The sequence below is a fragment of the Brienomyrus brachyistius genome, chromosome 11, assembly GCF_023856365.1.
Source record: "Brienomyrus brachyistius isolate T26 chromosome 11, BBRACH_0.4, whole genome shotgun sequence".
NCBI lineage: Eukaryota > Metazoa > Chordata > Actinopteri > Osteoglossiformes > Mormyridae > Brienomyrus > Brienomyrus brachyistius.
The window spans coordinates 1,010,233-1,026,103 of NC_064543.1; the positions used below are offsets into that span (position 1 = coordinate 1,010,233).

At 45.3% G+C, this 15,871-nt stretch overlaps 1 protein-coding gene across 7 annotated transcripts in view; it reads right to left on the minus strand.

Annotated features, from left to right (window-relative positions):
• myo9aa (myosin IXAa) overlaps nt 1–15,871 on the minus strand; it is a 111,794-nt gene that overhangs the window by 83,633 nt on the left and 12,290 nt on the right. The window lies entirely within an intron of this gene.

Here is a 15,871-nt window from a genome sequence, read left to right on the forward strand (position 1 = left end):
TCCACCCCCCCCATGCACACTCAGCCTGTACTGGGAACCCAGGGAAGAAGCGGCAGTCTTGAGTGGTGTTTTAAGAGAGAGGCAGGGAAGGCTGGCTGGGGAGGGGTGGTTTGGAGCACACCATTGCTTCCTGAAATATAATCCCCATGGAGGGAGAGTGGACATGGGGGGGCTGGCCAGTAGATGAGACTTCAGCCTGTCAGAGAGGCTTGCTCTCTGCTAAAATCTTCCTCTCCATTGTGGGGGGGGGGGGGGGGGATGACATCATTCATCATGCTGTACTGTTCCCCTTTGGGAAAGAAAGGACAGAAAAAGAAGGGAAAATGCCAGAAAGGAGGAGTGAAACCCACACTGCTGGATCTGGCCACTCGGCAGGCTGCTCTGTCGGGCTCTGATCGCGGTGTCAGTGGCAGCCTTGGTAGAGGTTTATGAAAAGCCCTTTATGGGATATCCCCGGCACCCCCCACCCCCACTGGACATGGGGCCAGCCCGCTCTCCCCTGCGAGCAGAGTAGCAGCCCCGGGTCGGTTCGGGTCCGCCAAAGTGAGTCCCCTCTACAGCACCCAGGAACCAAGGCTGGAGTCATTTGTCACCACAATTTGAGATCGTAATTTCATAAATATCTAAGGGATGGGCGCGTTTTTCAATAGCGGTTCTCTCTGCACGCCATGCTGCTCAAAAGCGTCCCAGGGACACCAGCTGCTCCCCATAAAACTGCTGGAAACTTTCAAAATAAACATGGGATTAAACGACTGGATGCTGTTACAAAACCCAAATACCAAGAAAAAAATATTTACTCACAGCAATTTACAGAAGTTTATACTTAAATTTAAAAAATCTCACCTGTCAAAACTGTCCATGATAGACATTGTCAGGTTCAACTAACAGATGCAACTGTCAAGCACTCCAGCCCCATTTATGGCTAAATAAGTACTTTTAGACAAATCAATGTTTCTACAAATTTTCCAAAACGTATTCATTGTATATACAAAATTTGTGTGTGTGTGTGTGTGTGTGTGTGTGTGTGTGTATAAAGCCACCCACCCCCAACCTCCACCTGAGGGCTTAGCCTCACTCTCACACCCCTACCAGCCATGTCGCTAGGAGACAGAAAGAGCAGAAAGAGTGATTGTGTCAATACTTCAGCAGCTATCAAGGACCCCTGTGGAAGAGCTCCCAGCATGCACAGTCATCACTGAGCGTTGCCATGAGTGACGGAAACACGGTGGCCATGTGCTGCCGGAGGGGGTTGAGAGAGTCACCGCGAGACAGGCAGCTGCAGAGTCTGCCAGGTAACATCCATTTGACAGGTAGGATTCCCATCACAGATGCAATGGTAACGCACCACACATCCACCTTCAGGCTACTTTGCCTGGGATTCAAGCCTCCTCCATACTGGCGTCTCCCACAGAGGGCCATGGGGGCCAGTCTGCCACAGAGTTCACGCACACAAGTATAATCTGTGTGCAACTTAAACACACCAATTATCCTAACTGCATGTGTTCGGACTACAGAAGGAGACCAAAGCATCCAGAGAACAGCAGCTCAACACGGGAAGATCATGCAAAGTCCACACGCAAAGAGTAAAGGCAGGATCGGAAGCCCCAGCTCTGCAGATCAGGTGATCAGGCTCCTCGCTAAAACCCAAGCATTTCCTCAATCACTGCACCACAATGCTGAATGTGATTACTAACCAGAAGTTATTTTTTGTTGCTTTTCCTAATTTTAGGTGAGGCAAAGCAGACCATTCATGCACAAGCCTCTAATTACACCACCCACATGTTAGGCTGACTTTTGCTCATATTTCCTGCAGCGTCTTCCACAAATTCCATTCCATTCCCTAACCACTGTCCTCCTCGTTGCATAAGACATGCTATAACCTACTTAGAAATCAATGTTGGACTCGGACCCAGAGAAGGAGCTGTTAGTGTTTAAATCTGAGCAACTCAATACTGGCTAGAACAGAGGAAAAATGATGAATTCAAAAGTACAGTAATAAGGAAGAGCGAGGCTGCGACGGCCGGCAAAGCTAGAAAGCCTGAGGTCACTGCTGATGGCAAAAACGCATGTGGACAGTTTGACTGTCATTAAGAAAATATCGATCATTTACAAACACTTTTTGCGGTTTTTCTTATCATTCTTAGTCTTTTTATTCCTTTCCAATCATTTTTTAATTATAAAAGTTTTAAATGAACTTGTCACCCTTAAAAACCTTTTTAATCATCCATTTCACACAGTCAGTCACACACAGACTTTATAAAGCACCATGGAGGACCTGTGAGGAACGACATTTCAACACACTGCATACTGTGTGTATCGTTGCACTGACAACAAACCAATCTTGAATCTTGACAGTGAAGCCAAGAAAAAAAAATAAAAAATGACGGTGTTGATGTATTTTAGGAGAATGACATCCATGTTTAAATAATTACACCATTCAAAGTACAAAGCATAGAATAAAGGCACTAATAAAAGGGGGTTAATCAATTAACTATGTGGGACAATGAACTGGCCTCCCTGCACAATGCACCACTTGATTTTCAGATTGTGAGAGTTTCTATACATCTTTATTAATAACTGCACTCACCACCAGGACACTGCAAGCAAGCTACAACTACTGAACTTGAAGTGCACATGCAAACATTCCAAGACTAAACTTTTTTGCTGTAAATTTATCTGAAAAGCCAATGAGTGCACAAGAGCTCCTATCAACTCAAAACACTGATCCAATATCCCATTACAGCAGTGATCGCCACTTTTCTTAGGTGTTAACAAGATTCAGCACACATAGCAAAAGGGCTTGAAATGTAAAAACGACGGGTGTACATCTCGGCCTTCAGACATCAATGGGCTGAGATTAAAAATCGCCCGACTTGCTTTTGTTGCAATATATTACTGCCAGGAAACTGAACACTGAATATAAAAGGTAACCTTACCAGAGTCACAGGATTCTCATGGACTAGCCATTTCTATAATCTGGGAAATCACATTTGTTTCGTCAGATAATATACTGAATATTTTCTCTGATTGGTCCAAGCGCTATTACTGATCCGTGAGGCTGAACATAATCTGCCCCTTATTGTTAAGTAAAATTCAACAAAAATATTTTAAAAGTCTCGTGGCAGGCATAAATTATCAAGAACGATCAAGATTGTGATATTGAATTGCCAAAATCAATATCACGATTAACCATAGAACCAATGTTCTTCCCAACCCTACCGTACAAGACTCTCCGACGCACTGACCCAGTGACCCACCGACGACCAGCAGTGCCTCCCCAACATTTCACTGACGGCCCAACAGGCCAGCGCCCTCAAATATGGCAGTCTCACTTAAACAGGAGCCAGATAGTGCCAAATGTCAGCCAGCAGGCACAATAAAATAAGAAAATGAACAAAAACAAAAGGCGGAACGTTTCTATGTTATGCTGACTACACTTCTGGCCATTCCCAAACAGGACGCAGACCTGGTCACAACGAGGAACAGGCTAAAAACAAATGCCGGGGAAGTGGGTGGGATGAGGGAGCAAAAGAGCAGCGGGGGGTGGGGGGTGGGAAGAGCTCGGACGCAGCCTCCTAGCTGGCAGGCAGGGGCACACAGCCTACACACACACTGCATATCTTACAGGTATTTTAACCTGAATTTTCCTGATGAAACGGCTGCTACATGTTAATGTGTCATTAACGTAAAGGACTGTATTTACTGCTGTACACACACTTGTTTTGAGGTACTGTTTGTAGCGATGCTCTTCCTGTGGTCATTCCAGGAAAAGCCCAGGCTGCAGGCAGGACACAGCCGCAGTAAAGCAGCAGCACTCATCACATGTGTGTCAGACAGGAGGGCGCAGTGACGACACTGGAGAGCCAAGGGGTCCAGCGATGCACGTTCAATGGATGACAGGGCCGGCCTCACCACCCCATTGAGGCCTAAGCCACACCCCCATCATCAGAGTCCATACCCTTACAAATATGAAATGACCTCAGAAACTCTCACACACCTGAGTCATGGACATTCTGGCATTACTAGGAATGACTCTGGAAAGCAAAACCTTCAGAGTACAAAAGTAAGTCATAAAACCAGAGGGAACAGAAAAGAATTACCAGGACAAACTATTTGATCAAATTTAAAAACAGGAGGGAAACATCCCAGCCGAGACTCCTGATGAGTCCTGACACAACCTGGGGTTTTACTGACCGGAAACTCTGGAATCACACTTAGTAGAATGATGTTAAATTTTTATTTATTTTTTCCAACAAGAAAAAAAAAAAACTATCGGTCTGCAGACCAGATACAAATATAATACTAAAGTAAAAACGTAAAAACATTTCACAGGCCGGATAAAATGCTCTACGTCGCCATGGTGAGGGTCCACTTCCTGGCCCACCACCCCTCCTTTTTTGGTCCTCCCACCTCCCCAGAACAATGGAGGAACAGGATGGGCGACTCAGGGCTTTCAACTTCAAAATGACATGTAAAAAGCTACCCAGAAATGGTTTCTACCCTCTCATGATTCAATCACTATCATTAACAAATGCAAATAGAGCCCAATCCATCATTCAGCAGGTACAGGACTGCAGCCAAATGCCGAGTCAGAGGTTCTTCCGCATTGACTTATTTCCTAGCAACTTAAAACAGGGTTTCCCAAACCAGTCCTCAGGACACTTCGGAAGGATCCACATTTTTGTTTTATCCCAGTTCGCAGACACCTGTATTTAGGGTATTCGGGGCTCCTGATTGGGTCAGGTGTTCTGGGAACTGGGACCAAACAAAAATGTCGATCTGTCTAGTGGGCTTCAGGGAAATATCTGGGGAACACGGACTTAAGCAAAAGCCCAGACTCAGTACTCACAACAACATTTAGTTGTCACAACAGACAAATGAGCCAGCAGGATCAACAACAGAATCCAAAAACACAAATGCCTGACAAGCAGCAAGAACTTCCACCAACCAGGATACTATTATTTTTTTAACATCACAGTGAGTAATTATGTTAGATAATGTACCTAATGATAATGCTTCAGAAATGGTGTTTGTCGAGCTTCTGCTTTCACAATGCGCAGCCATTCACTAAATTCATTCAAAATAAACCACGTTTCCTAGGCGAGTTCTGCAGTGAAAGGAATGCTTCACCCTCACTGCGCCAAAGTGCGGGCTTCCACCACGAGAAGACACACTATATATTCAAAACAACCAATGCAAGAAAGAATACTAAACAAACATGAGCTAGAACATCTAAAGACGAAACAGAAGGCAGGGGACAAGTCTTAAACAGGGATGAAACATCTGCAGCAGGTTGCCCACAGCACGTGAGCATCTCCCCTGACACCTGCCAAAAGCAGCCCCGGGTACCTCCTCCCGACAGCCTGATGACATCGGCGCCCCACCCCAGCAGATTGCGTAAATGTAAAGACGCAGAGTGACTCGACCGAAGGATAAATATTTATATACTGCGATATGAACAAGCTGTTTAGTCAGTGCGCTGGTGCTAATGAACCTCCTTCCCGCATTCAGCAGGAACGCCCTTCTGCTGCCTAGGGTAATTTTCACAACTCCTCTGTTCAGACATACCCTGACCACATGGCGGAGCCACTGGCACCCCAGCGGAAAAAGACGCCGAGTCATTGTGCGGACGTTGTCTAAAGGAGGCTGCAGGACAGACGTGGAGCACATGGAGACAGCCCAAGGAGGTCAGCCAGGCCTCAGGGAGCCTGGAGCCTGGATCCTGCGCAGGGTAATTACCCTTTTTGCCTGGGACAGATTCATAGACACTGGAAAGTTTTCATCAATGTAGCCTAATGCTGTCAATCAGCTGAAGTGCAGCTCAAAGGGTTTTTAATTCTGTGACCTGTGAGACAAAAAACCTTTTTTTCCAACTGATGTAGTAGACTGATAGTAAGTCAAGTGCAGTTCGGGTCTCGGAAATGAATTAGTGTTGCTGTTGGATAACGGGTGGGTGTGGACTTACAACGCAGGACCTGTGCGGGACTGGAGCCTATCAGAATGCACAGGACGCCCTGCACAGGCTGGGTCCACCTTGGATGGGACTACAGCTTAATCTAATCATCAAAACGAAACATTACAGGGAATATCTTGAGGTCCACATGAAGCCTGACACAGCCGTGGAGGAGAGCGCAGCCGGAGGGCCGTGTGGCGGTATCTCAGATATTCAAAACGAGCTGCTTTTCAGGCAAGAGGCAGGGTCCTTTCCCAAAACAACAGCAATTCCAGATCCAGGTCAGAGGCAAACATCACTGCAGAAAAGGAAATAAATATCGAACTGCGTTTCAAATCATACAGTAATAAGACATGCTGGTCATTTTGTTAATGAGAGAGGAATCTCATAACCGGAGAGAGAGATCTCACGCCTACTGCAAAAAAAAAGGATAAAAATAGAGATTACAAACATATCCAACGAAAATGAGCCGTCGTCATCAGCACAGACGTCAAATCAGCTTTATTACAGGAGTAAAGGAGTTAAGCCTAATGCCGATGGGAGACATGAGAACGGCATGTAGGAGACATCAGCGCTCGACACAGCAAAGCCCAGGGACGAACATACCCCCGCCGCCCCCCACCACATTCCTCGTGTATGACTGCATGCCAAGCCCAGCGTTAAGCTAACACCGCGAGTGCAGAGGAGCCTTCACACTACGTCACAAAATCACCATCTACAAAGACAAACCGTTTAATGGGAAGAACACAAACAGCTGCACCTACCTCTCACTCTCGGTTCTACACTTAATATACTTCTAGAAAAATAATGAGGAAGTACAGCCATCATCATTCCATAGCTTATGCATCATAGTCATGATTAAATGATGGATTTTATGTCATTTGATCAAATACGAAGGACCGTCATGTTTCCAGAATGATCTCCTGCAGGAATTCGCCGCCATCAAAGGTGTGCTGACCACAAGGATGGAGACACCACCCGCTAAGCTGCCATTGGCAAACTTGAAGCACTTATTTGACAGACCAATGAAATCAAGCAGCCTCATACCCGAGGTGTCACTCAAAGGCTATCCTTTAAAACATCACACACTGGCACAAACCACGCAGCATGCACTGCATTCTTACTGACACTTTACACTGCGAGGGCCAGTACGGATATTTGACTATCATATCATTGACTTTGTTCATAATGCAATGTGGTAAATTAAAGCTGTAACGGTCACCTCACTGTACACGTTTCACCACACGGGACTACAGCAAATGTTTATGGCAAATCTATGATGCATTTAAGCAAACATACATTTTTTATAAATGTACAGAATGCTGCAGACACCAGCCTCAGCACGCATCCAGTGACTGGTCTCCGCCCTCTCCCAGGAATCCCAGAATGCATGGCGCGACCCCAACCCAGTTCACAGAGAGGTTGCTGATCCATGCGGGAATCAAGACACTGACCATCACACAAAATTCCACAAGTGTGACCCACTAACCCTGTAAAGTCTCCATAAAGTAGGAAGGTGTCTGCTGCTGATCCCAAGTTCAGTGTCGTGTCATGAATTCAGCACGTTCCACACGTCCTGGCGAGGGTCCAGGACAGGCACATGCTGGGTCTTACTCAACCCACACCAGCTAATACTAGCAGCACATTATCTGCCTGACTTGTACGCCAGTTCTGACAAAAATCACCGGTGCTGTACAGATGAGTGTAAGGAAATGTAATGTCAACGTAAACACGAACTCCTTGCAACCTCGCGCTTTCAGATGTCCTGCATTCCAGATTTCATTGTCATGCGTGACATAAACAGGTACAGCAACTTCATGGGGGGGGGGGGGGGGGTAGTTAAACCACCTGTACGATCGCAGCAGAGAAACAGGGTTTCTGGACACTTCATAGAGAGCAGAGGCAGCCCAAGGCGAAAGCAGAGGGTGACTGATGTCTTTCCACTTCACACACAGGAAACAGCACTCCCTCTTTTTTTAATCGTGCTCAATAACAGATCGTTAAAAACGGACATATTGACTGGAAGCACGTGCCGTGCCAAACCGTGCCAACCCGTGCCAAACCGTGCCGAAGCAGCCGACCTCACAGCCGTGCAAATGGGCATCGGCAGCGCAGTTTTTAAAAGGCGACACTGCAAACAGAGGAGGAGTCACATCTTTTTGTGGCTACACACAAACTGCTTCTGCACATTCTGTTCTTAGGGCCATAAACTAGCGTCTCAAAAAAATAAAAATAAAACCCAAACACTTAAATACCTCTCATCTTTCTTAGATGATGCAATAATGTATAACAAAAGCCATCTTCAGAGATAGCAGCTTCGCATTTTTAAAAAAGTTTTCATATGAAATCTGACAGATGGGCCTCAACAAGACAATCCATGATTTGAGATGGAGGAGCAGAAATGTGGTCTGTCTGGCTGGAAACTGGGAGGGAGCAAAAATGTGGACCTTCTGGCCACCATTACACAAAGTACATTTCCCCTACAGAACGAACACTATAGGCACAAGCAACTGGACTCGGCAGGGTTTTCGGTCTGTGGAGGGGCTGTAAGATGACCAGAAGTGCACAGGCTACAAACAAACCTCTTAGTTGTGAGACCAGCAGACATGGGCTAGAGTGTGAGGCAGGATTATGCAAGCGCATGTCCCAGCATGGATGGTTAATCTCCTGGAGTGATTATACCTTAATCTCAACTCGGAAATCAATCAGGGCACCCAGTAGCTATCAGGGAACTCCATGTTTCTGAAAACGTCGGAGCACCAATAGTGAAAACCATGCCAGATGCTCCTCATACCCCCCAGAGGCGTCTAGAAACAGGTCAAAATAAATCCAAAAAAATGGAATACATATGAACCTTTACACTTCTGCCTGTGACATCTCCATTCCCCTTCTGTTTTGAAACCAGTGGAAATGGAAGCAGGTTCTCAAATGATATCAAGCGAGAACCAGCCCAGCACCAGCTCTACCTCCATGTAGGTGAAAACCAGGCAAGTGGGAAGTGGATGAGACAGGGAACACCTTCACTGGCCATCTGGAGAAAGGCATTCTTTAGCCCACGTGAAACTAACAATGTGGGTTTCAGAAAAGCCACATCCGTGAGCAGTGGGCTCACAGGAGAGCCAGCAGCTTGTTAATTCCCCACAATCGCGGTTTTGCCTACCGAGTCGGACTGCCTGGCATGAACTCGGAGGAGAAACGGCACACTGGTGCAGTACTCCAGGCCAGCACCTCACAAACCAGGAGCTGCAAGTCAACTTCAACATGAGTGCAAGCAAGGAACAGTACACCTGAGACCTGGGCACTTTGGACCAGAGATCAAATGAGAGGAAAGGCAAGCGTTTCACCCGGGATGCATGACAAACGGGGTGGGAGAGAATGGGGTAAAGAAAGCACTACTGCATTAACTCCACACCTGGGAACATCACAGGGCCAGAAAGGACACAATCCCAGAAAGGAGAATTCCATCCATAAACCAGACAGTTGGTTTTAGCTATCAAACTACTTTAAAAGCATCCAAAGAAAAATGTTTTCCAAAAAGCCTGTTTCTTTCACAGTTTGAAAATCTACGGAGAGCAGGATCATGCCCTTTGGAAGGACGGCATCGGCATCTTCCTTATGAGCATCAGCCGTGGGTGCTTCTGGTCAGCTTCTCTCAATGTGTGTGTTCAGCTTGTTTATCACACCACTGGCCCTTCTAATCCCATCCAGGTAAAAATAAATTTAAAAAATGGCAGCTTTTTTCGACAGATTGATGAGGGTGAAAAGGTTCACTGGAACTGGGGCAGAAATGCAGTGCTCCGTTTTGTTCTACATGCCTAGCAGAGTAGCCGTAATTTTAGTAGGTTTGCCCTTTATCTGTAAAATAAATAAATACAACATGTAGGTTTATCTGTGCCACAAATATAGGGGCTGGATGCTTGTTCTACAATGAAAATTCCATCTGGACAGAAGCCTAGAAGAGAGGTGAACAGGTCCAGAGGGGGCAGAGAAGGTGGCACTTTTCTAGAACAACAGGAGGACGTCCCTCCTCTGCCACACGGCCACCTCAATGCACTGCCCTACTTCAATACCCAGACACCAGACCAGGTACACAGGGTAAGATGGGTCCCACCTCAGCTACACTCTTCAGCAGAACAATTAAATGATTTTATCATCATATTTATGTGAAGAGCACTACAAATGGAGGACTCTAGTGCAGCACGAAGCTCATGTTACATGGAGGAATTGTCTATTGTTAAATACGGGGAAACAAGGGCTGAACCTCTGCATAGAAGCTTCAGTATAATTAGTTCTTTGAGGTAATTCAACACGTAAAACAGCAAACTGGTCAGAATCTTGTGCATATTTAAGGTCACTAGAGGCAACAGATGGTTTTTATACCACCAAGCTTCAAAAACATGTAGTTATTTTTGAACACAATCTAAAAAGACAGCTAAATGATACAAACCAGATTTGTTCTGAGCAGAATCGCTGCTGCCTACTGGTCACCACAATGGTGCTGTTGCTTTCCGCCGCAGCCTACATCGCTGTACGGAGAACTCTGAGAAGAGGCAGATGGTCTGGCATGCTGACTGGTCAGACAACTCGGTGGGGCACCTGGGTGGCAATGCCACAACGGAGATGGACCCAGTCCCCAGTGCCAAATCCAAAGGGATAATCGTGCATAAAAGCCATGAAAGCTGAGAAGCTTCTCCTGACACACGAACATCATCTCCACAGTCTGCGAGGTGGTGAAAAACTGGACCCCACTGCACCATCATAAATGTGAAGAGACTGGCGAAGCATCAATCACTGGTACTAACTTGCAACAAAATATTTCCTTTGAAGGTCTGAGCCATTTCATCCAAGACCAGCAAACGAACTGGCAAGAGGGGTGTCCCAGGAGCCTGGATGTGGGACAGCTGTGCTGGGTCTGCCACAAGCCAGGTTCAACCGGAGCACCCAGACTTCACCTATGGATCGCCGCTCCCCTGCTCGGGAAGAATGATCTGTCCTTATGGAGCACTCCAAAACAATGATTCCTGGGCATTTTATGGGTTATCCAACTCAATTAAAAATTAGCCCCACCCCACCCTGAAACCTAACTTGCCATGAGGTTCCTTCCAAAATAAACACTTTAATAATGACAAACAAAAAAGCAGGAATGCAGTTTGCTTTGGGGGCTTTCTGTTTGGGACCCAACATCTGTCTTCCAAACGCCTTCTCTGGGTTGCTGGGCCAGCATCATGCACGGAGTTGTTAGATTCCTAGCATGTATGGAAAAAGACACATCTTGCAGCCCATGGTTACACTGTTCAAAACAGTAAACAGCCATGCTTGTTATCTGGACAATCATCACACCACGCAATGTAGACCCAGCATACAATGTATAGGCTCACAGTTAAACAACACGCTATCAGTACTAGCGGTTTCCATGTATTGATCCTGTAATGCTTCTGGGAACAGTCTTACATGGGCATCAGAAGCCAGCCAGCTAAAGTCGGGGGGGTTTTACAAATCAGTAATTGGTACTCAAGCCTGCCTTATGACTATTTTAATGGCAGCTCAGCAGTAGGGCTGCACTATTAATCGTAAAAAAAACTGCAATATCGATTCACAGCTCTATACAATCTCATTTCTAAACTACAACAGTTCTTCTGCATTATATATTACATCAGCTGGATAAAAACAAGCACTCCTACTTTTCTCCAGAAAATCTCAAGCATCCCATAATTCTGCATTCTTTTTAAAAGGGCACTTTTCCACTGCACCAGGTACCTTAGTTTTGGTACTTCAAGAAAGTACCAAAAGTACAGTACTTCAAAGTGTTGGTTTTCCACTGGCATAACAACTGGTACAAATGTTGAATGACATCACAGAGTGAGGCGGCGAATTTTATACTGAATTCGAAAAATGGCCGTATATTATTATACGGCTGGCCGATGTACGATATTAAAACCAAAGTCACATGTTACCCACATGCAGTTCTTACATCACTAGCCTGCTAGATTAAGATCAGACTGTTTCTTACTTTCAATTCCGTATAGGCACATTATAGCGGAGACATAGGAAAAAAATTTATCAAGTTTTGCTATTTTAATCATCATTCCTTTTCAAGATAATCTATTACACATTTACAAATCAGCTTAAAGTTTACGTCCACTACTTTTGCATGAGCATTGCATACTTTCTCCGAGACATCATAATCATTTTCATCCTTGCTGTTTACATCACTCCTGACAGGGCTGTAAAAAATTTGTCGAACTCCTTATTTGTTTTATAAATAGCCCAATATTTATTACTACAAAATCACATTGCAATACTAAGAAATTCAGACGGTCCTCTACTTACGAATGAGATATGTTCCAAACAGCCATTCATAACTTGAAATGTTTGCAAGTCGTTATTCAACATCATTTTAACGGTATACGCAAGTTCAAAGAGCTAGGATGCTGGGAGTTCGCACGCTGCGGTGTTCGAGTAGCGGCCAGAACTCGTACTAGAAGGAATTGGCGCGCAGAAAAATAAATTGGTGTTGTGGACACAGAACGGGAGCCCAGTGAACACAATTTGGACTTACAGTTGTTCGTATGTCTGAAAGTTCGTAAGTAGAGTAGCATCTGTATTCCATTACCATGATGTCTTACTATTTTATGCAAAATAAAATAACTATACTGATCGCTGGTTTTTCTGACCAGATCGCAGTTAAAGCTTAGGTCTCTTCATTTGTCCGCGCATCCATTATTATTTATTATTATTAGCTGCGTTTATCCTTGTTTTCTGAGGTCAGAATGGCGGTTGCATTGTTTTTCAGAGGCAGGCTATGTTTGCATGTCACTTTCGACAAAGAAAGCGTTTCAAGACCCACCCCAAAGTACCAAAAAAGTACCGGCACTGCCTCTGGCCACTGGCGTTCCTGGTACTGGAACTTTAGGCGGGCTGTTTCGGTTACCCTAACTGAATGATCAATTGAGTATTTCCTTTCTGTCAGAAGTTGATATGCCGGTCCTGGATCAGACATATGTTTTGCACAGTCATGTGATTTTTTCAGGATCGCGCAGCCCTACTCAGCAGTGACTTGGAGGGAAGGAAAGGGACTTAAGTAGAGGTAAGCCTGTGCTACTCACTCTGCACAAACTTAAAACACTGAATCTCCTCAGCTCTCGCACCTTCAATTAACAATAACCAAACATAAAACAACTGATGCAAGAAAAGCAAAGCGAAAAACCCAGTTGCTATGCAAATTCCATATCATCCTATCTCAGGCAGTGCAGGGCGCATGGCTGTGGTACATCCTAGCCAGGACGCCAGTCCATCGCAGGGCACACATACGCATGCTTGCACACATGTTCTACAAGCAATTTAGAGACACCAAATGCATGTCCATGAACATCAGGTAGATACCGAACATGAGGAAACATGCGTGTCACAGGGAGAACATGGCAGCTCCACAGAGAGCTGTGGCGGGAGTCAAACGTCCAGGCCAGGAAATGAGCGGCAGCCATGCCAACCCATTTCAAATTTAATTTTTAATTCTGGAAAAAAGCCACTCAGAATATGGACACGAAGGAGAAAAACCCTTATTTTTCCATGCCCTAGTGAGCAGTGCACCCATCTCCGACCTCAGCTGCGAGTCTGTCATCATGCTGCAGCACTCCATCCCAGCCCAAGGCCAGACACAAGACAGACAGCTTAGCTTCCCTTTCAAAGGGGTTTTATATAGTCATCACCTTTTATGCAGGCTCTGCATATATAATTTATGGAGGGCAATATGTTATTTTACTTATTTGTGTAGTTAAAGAACCGACATGACATGATGTGGCAAAAACAGGCGAACGGACCTCGTTCATCACGCGAGTTCTGTCAGGTGACACTTTCCCCTCCCCCCCAATGCAGCTCCCAGCTGCATGCGTCACCCTCACAGAGAACGTCCAACACAAATCAGCATCATGAGCAAAGTGCCATGCACACATATACATATAACCCCACAGTGAGGCCAACCTTGGGGGTGGTGGTGGGGGGCGGGGCACATTTGATCACGCCCCATGAACACATGCCAGGAAATGCACAACTGGTGCAACCTTGGAATCATGTGTCTTGCCCAGCTACTGTAACAATGTATGCAGCTTAAGTTTCATTCAAAGCGCTGTGATAATGGATTCAGAGGTGGATTGTAGGTTTAAGGTGAAACAGTACTGACATAAGCAACCGGCAACAGCATCAGAGCATGGCCAATCATGGTTGCTTCCGGGGATTCGTGCCGATTCATGGAAACCTTCCTTCTGAGCCATCCACCGGGAAGCCGGCTGGCCACGGAGCGTCACACAAGGGCACGGTGTCATCTGCCAGCAGTAATGCACACAGGGCGGCGGGACCCAGAGTGCGTGGTGGGTGCAGCTCCTTCTAGAAGAGAGGTGAGCACATCTGCCACTACCACACACCGGCAAAGACACTCTGAGGTACCCAAAAGGCAGGGCAGCCCTGGAAAAGGTTATTTTTAAAGCAAATCTAGGTAGCAGTCTAGAGAGTGGCAGGGATGTGTTCCATGACATATTTCTAGGGAACCTTCGGGATACCAACAGCAAACTGAGAACAGCCGGAAGGTACGTCAATGTAAAGTGACTGGAATTTTTAAGTTGATTAACACCTGCAGAATTTAATGTAACACAATAACATGCAACAAACAAAAAAAGAACGAAACAAAAACAAAAAGTTCAAACATGGATTTCAAAAACAGCTCAAAATTTTTTTTTTTTTTAAATGTTGCAACAATTACAGAAATACTGAAGCCAAACTGTACGTCAGTGAAAGACAACAGAATCAGGATTAACAGCATCACACCCACAATCACAGGGTCAACATATGACTTGCAAGGATGAATGATAACACAAAAGTTGAGGACAAGTAAACTAGCAAAGAATGTTGCGCACAAGCCTAGAAGGTTCCTGAGATGGAGGCACAATGAAAGACTGATGCTAAAGTTACCCACAAAGGGCCTTTCAGTACGAGAGTCTGCCCAGAAAGCAGGGAAATCTGAAGGAAATCTCTAGCAGGTCACTTCATGACAGTCACAGTTGGAGCGGTCAAAGAAAGCTACTGATCTCTTTTAAAAGGAAGAAGTCCAAATTAATCAAGCTCTGGTCGATCTTAAAATCAGCTTTAAACATGTTTGATCTCCTAAATTACAGGTTTTCGGTGGAACTCACTGGAAAAGCAGGACCAACAGTCCTGAGGGTGAACAGAAGGACCAAAGGATTCAACCCAATCATCTGTGACACACACACCATGAACAAGCACAGAGTGGGGAATCCAAAGTACTTACCAAGTATGGGCATGCGAAGGATGCTGTGAAAAGACTGTTTTTTAAAATTCCTTACCTCAAAGGTTTCTTAAATTTTGAGCAATTAAGGAGTGCCAAAGATTTACATGTGGCCAGTTTCCCCTTCAGCAAGAAAAAAGATGTTCTACTTTTGGGCCCCAACCCTACTGTCAGGGTATGACCAGGAAGGACTGCGGGACACGCAAAGTTCCTGCTAGACAACAGCTCATAGGATCTGGAAGCAAACGCTCACATCCGCTGCTTGACTCAGACTGTTGCCTAATTTCATGCGGTCTGAGTGTAAATGCAGTCATTTCCCCACCAGCTTACCAAATGCCAAGAAGCGCGTTACCACTCCCACTGATTTACCTTCCCTGTGGAGAGCTTACTGTTAAAATACCAGGGAGCCAGAACTAAGACAAGACAAAATATAACAAATTTGATATTTAACTGTAACTTACCTTACTGAAATCAGACCATCAGGTCAAAGGCCATAATAAGTATCAGGCAACTGCAGCAATTTCACATCAATACTTTTTGCCAGAAAACACGTGTTTTAACTGCAAAAGCCTCTTCCAACACATCTTAGATTTCATGTTGCCTCTGTCGTGTCTGTTGTA